The sequence below is a fragment of the Falco rusticolus genome, chromosome 4, assembly GCF_015220075.1.
Source record: "Falco rusticolus isolate bFalRus1 chromosome 4, bFalRus1.pri, whole genome shotgun sequence".
NCBI lineage: Eukaryota > Metazoa > Chordata > Aves > Falconiformes > Falconidae > Falco > Falco rusticolus.
In genome coordinates this window covers 78,441,215-78,450,867 of record NC_051190.1, presented here as the reverse complement: position 1 = coordinate 78,450,867, position 9,653 = coordinate 78,441,215, and the positions used below count along the sequence as shown (strand labels likewise).

The following is a 9,653-nucleotide window of genomic DNA, read 5'->3' as shown; positions in this document are numbered from 1 at the left end:
AAACCCTGAGCGCGTTGGGGCGGGAGCTGGCCTAGACCTTAGCTGAACGCGGCCCGCACCGGGCGCCGTGATCCGGGGAAGGATCGCTGGACTCCCGCTCCGTTTCTATCTGTTGACTTACGCTTGCTGCTGTACTAAAGCAGTAGCTTTTGTTAGAAGGTTGGTGTTGGTCAGGGTGCCGGTGGCACCTGCGGCAGGTGGAGAGAGGGCCGGGCCGCCGCGGTACCGGTGTCCCAAGGTAGTGGCAGCAGCCAGTGCGCGGGAAGGGCAGGGCGGGGCTGCTTGCGCTGAAAGAGCGACGGGTGCGAACAGAGGGGGCAGAACCTCAGGAAGTCCCGTTCTGCCGGGAGCCTGCCCGGCGCCTGTTCGCCCCCCGGCTTCCCAGAGCCCTGCCTGCGCAGTGTGGGGCCTGGCGCATGGTGTGGGGCGCCGGCCGTTCCCTTAACTTGGTGTTCGGCCCTTTCTGCCTGTAGGCCGCTGGCTTCTCTCTTCCCAAGGCCTTTGCCCCGAGTGTTTAGCGGCTGGGTGCAGGCTAACCCTTTTCAAAGGCTTAGAGTTTGGCCCAAATTCGGTAGATTTGCCTAAGAACCACAGCAAGAACATCCCTCTTTCACCTTCTCCTCCCCTAAGCTGTGTTAGTCCCCAAAGTATACCTCACTGCTTTGAACACAAGGGATGCAGATTTTACTTCACCAAAGGAAAAAATCTGTTTCTTGTTAGCCTCGTTCTTGGAAATGTCTGGATTACTTCAGCTAAAATTTAGATGGAAAGACATCTGGCAGGAATAGTTTCAGTTTATGTCTTTAAAGTTACACAGGGCTATAAACAACCAAACCCGGGGTCTTAAATAGGAAATAGTGGGCAACCTTACTAAAAGGGTGTGGTACTCAGCCTGTCAGTAATTATACAGATGTGTTCGATACGTGCTCTCTAGGTGTGTCATTTAACTGCTGTTCTTGTATGTGCTTTGTGATGGGAGTTACAAGTGGATGTGAAGTCTAATCCAAGCCCTACAGATGCCAAACAGGAGTCTTTGTTTGACTTTGTAGACTCGGAAACATGCCCAGAAGAATGATTGAAGCCTTATTGCCTAGACATGTAGGATAAAGTCAATAAAATGCTGGAAAATAGGTATTGTTGTCGTTGCTCAGATCTGTCATGTGAATCATAACTAAATGTTGTCAGTGGTAATTTGAATATTTTTCCTTACATTCTATATATTACATCAAAGACAAAATGGAAATGTTTGTAAATTCTTAGAGGCCAGTCATTGAGCAAAGTATTTTAATAAAGAGTCTGAAGGAAAGCGAGAAGTTTCGTCAAAGAAAGAAAAAGTAGGCTGTGATGTGGTAGCATTCTGAAGGCACAGGAAATTTTGTCTTCCCTGCGGTTTTTAGCATGTCTTCAGGAATAAGGCAATTGGGGGAGGGAAGTAGTGAAACTATCAGTCTCGAGAGGAAGTATTTAATATCTCATATGAGAAAGGCAAAAAATGTCATAAACAACATTTTGAGAAGCTATTAGGAGGCCAAGGAAGCAGTTTTATCAGATAACAGGAAATTATTCAGGGCATGTTTTGAAGGCTGCCTGAACATAAAAAAAGCAGCTAAGAAAACTGTACATAGAATCTCTTGGGTCAGACTATAAAACTTTTTTAGGTAATTTGTAAAAGATAATGATGCAACAAGCATTTGTCATCTATAAGTCTCAAAAACTATAGTCAACTAAGAAGGGCTATAAGGGCAACAAAAGACTTGATTTGTTGTAAAGGAGGATGGTTCAGGGTATTTCAATGCAGAATACTGACATACCGTTTCAAAGAATTTTTTATTAAGTTAATGTTTAATAATTAATACTAAATATATTTTATTTTAAATCTATTTTTAAAGGTTTTGATAATAAAACCAAATTATTAGTAATTATTAAGAAATGTTAATACAATTACTTTATTTTTGTCTTTCCTTTTTTTTTTATACGTAGGACTGGAGTTTGGCCCTAAAGGACCTTGGGGACCTCAACATAAGGTGTGGAAATGCTCTTACATAGTTTTCTGATAGTTCATTGTGTTATTTCATACACAATCTAATTTTGTTGCTAAATGGTACACATTTAGGGGCAAGAAAGAATACATTCTGGTAATGCCAGGAATTTACTGCACATCTGGCACAGGGCACAGAGCTGTGTTGGCGCAGTCAGCTGTTCAGCCAGGGTCTCTGTCTATTTCCCATAATCTTTTTTTCCTTTCACTGAGGACCTACCCATTCATTCTCCCTGCTGTGGGAATTTGTGGCAAGTTACTCAAGTAGCCAAAGTGGTGGCTTCCACAGTGTCTGAGAAGGACTGGCCAACTAACTCCTCCAACAGCCAAGAGACTGAAACTGATCAAGCAATCTCAAAAATGTCGTGATTGGTAAACAACTCTGTGCTGAATCAGGGAAAAATCAAAACAAAGACTCCCCTTGGTAGCAATTGCCCAACACTTCTTTTTTTTTTTTTTCATTAGCTGTTGTCAGAGGCAGGTCCTTGATGCTTTCTGTCTTGGCGGTTGCTGGAAGGGATTATAGCAGGCGTTGTGTGTTCTAATTTCTAGTCTTTTTGGAGGGGAGGCAGGAATCTGTAGACAGTTGCTTAGTATGACAGGGATCTCATAAACATTGTCTTACGTCTCTGTATGTTGATGAAGAGAGGACAGAGTTTTCCTGCTCCACTTCAGTGCAACTGCCTGGACAAGAGCCTCTCTGGTGTAGATCAAACAGTACAGCAAGTAAAGAGTATCTCATATTCATGGAATGATTGAGGTTGAGAAAGAGAATAGGGAGTTAAGGAGAATTTACTCTGGCCAGACCATGAACCTGTAGTCTTAAATTCCGTTCTGCAATATTAGTCAGTTTTCCCTGTAATACACAGTGTCATTTTTATAATACTATGCAAAATTAGTATTTTTAGCAAAACCAAACTTTTGCTGTCTAAGAAAAAACAACATTTGTTATTCTTACTAATTATGAAAGAAGAACATTAAGGATTTGGGAGATTTAAGATCGAGCATGAATGGAATTAACAAGAGAACAAAGGAGTCAGCATTTCCTTGCAGATATTAAGCTGTTACTGCAGTGTTCAGTTTGTATACTTTAAAATGTTAACTGGTTTTCCAGGTGAAGTCACAAATGACTTCTATTAAATTGTGTTTTTTAAAGTGGAAGCAGGCCAGATTGAATTACCTTTTTCTTTTAAGTACATACTAGTTATTTGATGATTATTACTTCTAAAATCTCTTTATTTCAAGCCTGCATTAATCCTGTATAATGTTATAAATAACATTACAAATAACAAATAAAACAACTACTGAAAAGTAAAAGCAGATGAATATTCTACTAAAACAGAGGATCGAGCCAATAATTTACATTAATAGCAAATAATTACTAATGGGCATGTAAATCATAGAATCATAGAATAGTTTAGCTTGGAAGGGACCTTTAAAGGTCATCTAGTCCAACCCCCAGTGAATATATATAAATGGATAAATGAATATGCCATGCAATAAATAACATAACAATTTATATTAATGTCTTTATAGACAATTACATATTAGTAAGTTCAATATTTCATAAAAAAATAAATGTCTCATAAAATAGTGATGATTTGGAATACTTTTTCAGTTTTTAAGTTGTAAGAGACTTTTAGGTAAGATGGTGATTTTTACATGTACCTTAGGTGTTAACTTACTAGGATAGAATTTATTATTTAAATGAAAGAGAAGAGCTGTTAAAATAGCTGGTAACATTATCATTTAGCATTCAGCTCAAAACTGCAACACAGAAAAATGAAGTATTGAACAGTTGAACATGCCTACCCTAACCCATGTTTGTTTGTTTGTCTTTCCTCTTAAGCAAATTAGCCAATCTCAGATATTTAAAACACAGAGACATCTGAATTGGAGCATGCTCTTTCTGGCAGGCCTGGGTTCTTGGTAAGTTTTTTGAAGCCTTTATGGTTAGGTTGTCAATTTTGCTTTGACAAAATAAAAGTGGCTTTGCTTATCTTTTTCGTTATTGGATTTTGACTTCTAATGCTTCTGTGTAGTGATGTATTTTTATATGGTTTGTCCCATTGTCAGACCTTTTTTTGCTTAACAGAGGAAGGGATGATAAGTATTTTCATGTTGTTCACAGAAGATCAGAAATGAGTTTTTGAACATCATGTTTGAATAGTAGATGAAATAGGTACACAGTAATAAGTCTGGGACCCAAGCCACACAGTCACCGAGGACTTGCAGTGGAAGTAAGGTACAGTTATGAGAGCATTTTTCTATTTTGAGTGAAATTTCTGAAAAATGGGTTAGTTTCTCAGTGAAATATGGCCTGGTATCACGGAATGTCTGAGGTTGGAAGGCACGTCTGGAGGTTATCTAGTCCAACTTCTCTGCACAAGACAGGGTCAGCTAGAGCAGGTTGCTCAAGGTTTTGCCCAGCGGGTTTTTTATTATCTCCAAGAATGGAGACTCCACATCGTCTCTGGGCAACCTGTTCTGGTGTTTGATCACACAGTAATAAAGTTCTCCCCTTATTTATAAATTACCTGAAAAAATAAAAGATATTTCCTTGGTCCTGTGTGATTAGGATTTCAGAACTTGCTTTTCTGCAAGCCATGGAGATGTGCATCTTTACCTTTTCTCCTGTATTTGTTATTAACTCTCTTTAAAAATGTCTGAAATAGAAATTATAAGCTGAGGTACTAAGTGGACGATTTCAGGTTCTCTGAATGTGTTCCCTTTTCAGATGGGAAACTTCAAAGGCTGATGGTTGGGCTGGAAATATTTAAATGTCACATTTTTAATGGTTTGTTTGTTATTGTAGAGTCAGGATCTTAGTTCCTTATTTTAGCTGCCTTGTATTTCATTCTTTTCTTAGAAAACAAAGTCTTTGGCTTCCTTATTAAATATTTTCCTACTTCCTCTTTTGAATTACATGAAATAATTCTGAATGGTCTTTCCAATGTTTTTATAGCTTTGCATAACTTTTTAAAGAAAACATGTGATAAACCATTGTTCTTCCATCCTTCTAATAATCTCCCTGTATTCAATGCCTTTAGTTTAAAAACATGTGGATGGACTGGCTTTTTCCATCACTTGTGTTAGTGTTTGTTGGCTGTTTTTTCGTGTCTCTAAACATACTGGAGAATTTGTATTGTCCAAGAAACTATATTCCATGTGTTACTTATTCACAGGGTTCATTAAGCCACAAATGTGGTCTAACGGTACAACAATTAGTTGGCTTAGATTTTTCTAATATTCCTTCCATTTCAAAAGCATTTATCCTTATAAAACCAGCAGGTTTTTTTCCTTAATAATAATAAACTTTAGAAACTCAGCAGTTGTTTTGATATATTCAAATATATCAATACAAAAAAATACAGTAGACCAGCATGTGTGGGAAAATGATGAGTAATTCGAATAGTCTATCATATATCAAAGGTGAAATTGATAGCTGATATTTTCATGCTTATCTGTTTCATTTTTCATCATTCTACTTCCTCTGCTCCTGTTAAGTGGGACATGGTGACTTTCTCACATCTGTTTCCAATAATCACCTACTGGTTCTTTTTGTGGCAAAGTGAACTTCAGTTTGTGTGTTCCCAACATTTTTCCATAGGAAAGTATGGGACGTGACTTTAGTTTAATGCTTGCAATAATCACATCATCTAACTTTGATTTTAAGAGGAAGTTCGTTAGGTATTAAGGAATCAGCAGCTTAAATATTTGACATCTTACTCATTTATTGAGTCCTAGTGATTGTCCAAATACATTACCCACATACACACAAACTACAGAAAAGGCATTTTCTGTGTCTCTGGCACAAGAGAGATTCAGAGAAATTTAAAAATGAAAAATTGTAAATTTTGACCCAGTAAATGTTACTCTAACAACAGGTACCATGCAAGTTTAATGGAAACACAAGAGCTGTTCGGTGTTTAAGAATGCCAAAGAATTTCACCTTCTCAGAGACCACTGTGTCACGGTTACTAGGTGACGTGAATTGTTGGGACATACATGGTTTATAGCTGATCATTCTACCCTACTCAGACATTTCCTATGTTAATCTCAAAATAAATGCTGGAACAGTATTTGGTTAGTGACTCTGAATTTCTCAAAAGTTTCTGAGCCTTTTAAACTGTCAAGATCTTTGCTTCTGTTTTCCACACTGATTTCCCACTTTTAGTTTTCCTGTAGCTATCTCTACATTTGCACCTTTGTCCATTAGCAGCATCTTTATTTATAAGTAATGCAGAATATTTTTTTGTTTTGAGAGTGTACCTAGATGATTAATAATCTCTTCATCACCACTGCATGATATCTGCTTTTTATATTTCCCTGTCTCTTGTAATTGATATGGCTAAATAAACTTACACATTAAAAAATGAAATCATTAAGAATCTAATTCAGCTTGACTTTTGGCAAGTCTCATTTTAATCATACATTTTCTGACACCTCAGACATTGCTTACACTTCTGATCAGTCTCTTTTATATTCCTTGTAAGATCTGCTAAATTCTAATACCATATGTGAGAATTGCTTTAATGCAGTTGTATCTCAAACTATTTTCAGCAATTTCTCCTCATGGATGAGGTATAAATTTACATTTTTTGTAACTCTGACTGCAGAGGATTCCACATTTGCTCTATGTACAAGTCTAAAATCTATTTTAATTACATAGGAATTTTGTACAGTGGAAGATCCATTTTGAGCTCCTTTTCTTCTTCAAAGATTTCTTAAAATTCATAAGAGATCCAGGTATACTGAGGTTTGTTAGTGGGTTTTGAGATATTAATTGGAAACAGTTTTTTCCCCTGTGACTTTAACGCTTTTCCATATATAATGCCTGGGAGGCTGGCTTTTCTTTCAGTTTATGTCCATCTCCAAGATTTATTGTGTTTATGTCATGCTACTAGCCAAAGTAGCCAAATCCTTTCAGGAATATGGAAGCAGAACACCTAAATAGTACCGGAGTTTTGCAGTGGTTTTGACTTTTTAAAGACATGGCAACTTCTAATTTAGTTATGTAAGACTACTGCTTCTCTTCCCTTTATAGAAAAGGAAAAAAATATGTATTGTGACAGTGCTGTCATTCACATTACTTCTGTTTTAGATTATGATTACTTAAACTTGCAAAAGTTGTTGCTTGATGGAGCCTAAGCAGACTGTTTTAGATGTGCTGTTGTAGTCCTGCATGCCATGATGCATACCCGATAGTACTGGTTTACCTGATTTTTGGTAAGAGAAAGTGTTAGTTACATACAGAGTTTGAAGCTGGAGTTCAAACTTCTCTCAGTCTGTAAAATGTATGTACTTCTAAAAATATGCCAAATTACATGGATTCAGCAGTGTGATTGCAAAAGTTGTAGGTACAGGTCACAAGACTATTATTTCCCCTAGGTTTTAGTATTTCTACTGAAAATTCTTTTGTTTGTACATATCATACTTTTGTTCTTTGTATATATTGTAATTATCACTTAATTTTGTACAATTTCATAACAAAATCCTAATGCAAGCTAATGTATTCAAATGCCATGTATTTTCAGGTTGAAGAAGGTTCTGAGGGTCCAGTAGGTCTTGTTGGTCCACTGGGTCTTTCACCGTGGACATTCATTAACTGAGGCATTCAAATTAATAAGCCCTATGAGTAAAGAAGGTGACTGTTTTTAGACAGCAGAGCATCCCATGCCACTGCATAGGGTTGGGTAGGAGTGAAAGAACCTCTCAATTTCACTTATTCCATTCGTATCAGTTGTTGCTGTCATTGTTATTCACTGACATGCATAGAAATGTGTGAGGAATTGAGATAAAGACAGAAAGACTTTCACAGACACATTTATTTCCTTTTGAAGGTAATTACTTCATTTTGTTAATTGAAAAACTTATTATGAAAGTTTTAAAATTCATATCTTACCTTATCTTTTTAGGGTATCTGGGGTCCTGAAGGAATACCTGGACCAAGAGAATCCCAAGGTTTGGGTGCTAAAGGTCCACAGGTAACCTGTGAACAAAAAGCATGATTTTTAAAGGATGGAGCAAGAGATAGATGTGACTGAGGACAAGCCTTTTTACACGTTCAGAGCTCCTGTTCTTCTGTTCTTCTAGGGCAACTCATGAAAGAGAAGGTAACTCTTAAGTTTGGATCACTGTCAGTAGCTGACTGTTAGAACTCCTCTTGAACTGTACCTTATGTTATGATAAACAACCCTGGTCACCGTGCTTAAAAAAATAAATTGAAGTGTGGAGGCTTTACAAAGAGTTATTTGAAGATGAAATACGCTGTGTTCTAACCAGGTTCCTCCTGAGCCTGACCAAAGCACTTTTTCGAAAGCTTTGGCCATCTTTGCTTTAAGCTGGCGGTGAAGTCAAACATTTTACAAAAACTATTCTAAATTCAGGTTCAAGCTGAGTCTAGTCCAAAAGAGCATTGTGGAATTTCAGGAGCCAAACTACCAGGAAGTAAAGTAAGTACTGTTTTAATCCTTGCTCTGTTTTCTTACAATTGTAAGTAATAATTTACCTTAAGACTAATGCGGAACACTTATAAGGCCAGTATTACATGTGTTCCTAAGTGGCACGGCAAGACTGTCATTTGAATTCTCTGACAACCCATAACTGTACTTATTTCAGTAGATCATAATATCTTGCTGATACATTTTGTGAACACTCCCAGCTTTCATTGACTTTGTAGTGCTTGGAAGATCCATGTGTCAGTATTGGCACTCCCAATCTGGGTATCTAAAAGAGACGTATGTGTGAAATGAGTGTTTAGTTTCTCAGGATCAGATAGGAACTAAGGAGTAAAACCAGTTCTTCCAGCACATGTCCTCCTTCCTTGAAGCATTGTATCTGTCTTTTAGTATCTTAGTCTTTAGCTTCCACCTTTTATTACAAGGGGACAAATGTTTTGCCCTGACAGTAGCCTCATTTCTAGCTGTGTCCTGATCAAACGCTGAGTGAGTCACCCCATATGAAATACTATCGTTATGCATTATCATGTAGATACACCAGAGGGCAGGATTTAGATAGGATAGATGTCTTTATAGCTTCCGTAAATTCAATTTCAGCAACTAAGTGATCCTTCTGATACATTTATTGCAATCTGATTTTAAAAAGGCATATAATCATGGTTTTACTTACATAGCGTATAAATAACAATGGCACTGAGTTAAGATATATCTAGTATTAGGAACAGGGGTTTTTAAAAACTGGTTAAAATATTTAAGTAACATCCATTAGCTATGTTTCCTAACCAGAAAAAAGTCTACCATTCTTTCATGGCAACTATTGTTGTTCTTATTGAGTGAAGAGCATACAAGGAGAGGGGGGATGGGGGGGAAGTAAATTTAGGGCAGCTGACTTTGGTTAATATCGTCAACCAAACTGATCACAGTGTAAGTCCTTTGACATACTACATTCATGTACTATAGAATATTCACCTTCTTTCATACTTCTAGAGGTCTGTATCACATTTGCATTTGGTTGTGGCTTTCCAAGGTACAGAACTATAATTTACTTTGTCTGTCTTCATACAGAAGCTATCTCTTATCTTCATCCACTCTGTTTCTTTTTATTTCTTCTTTACATTTTTGAGTTGCAGTAATGAGAATAGCAGGAATTATTC

The 9,653-nt window shown here is 37.2% G+C and overlaps 1 protein-coding gene across 1 annotated transcript in view; it reads left to right on the top strand.

The window, feature by feature from the left end:
* Nucleotides 1-32: 32 nt before the first annotated feature.
* The window catches only part of COL28A1 (collagen type XXVIII alpha 1 chain), an 84,433-nt gene continuing 74,812 nt past the window's right edge, over nt 33-9,653 (top strand). The window contains exons 1-6 of the mRNA XM_037386514.1: nt 33-159; nt 1,050-1,131; nt 1,981-2,024; nt 3,888-3,967; nt 7,957-8,154; nt 8,428-8,493. The gene's annotated coding sequence lies outside the window, so the exon portion shown is untranslated. The remainder of the gene's footprint in view (nt 160-1,049; nt 1,132-1,980; nt 2,025-3,887; nt 3,968-7,956; nt 8,155-8,427; nt 8,494-9,653) is intronic.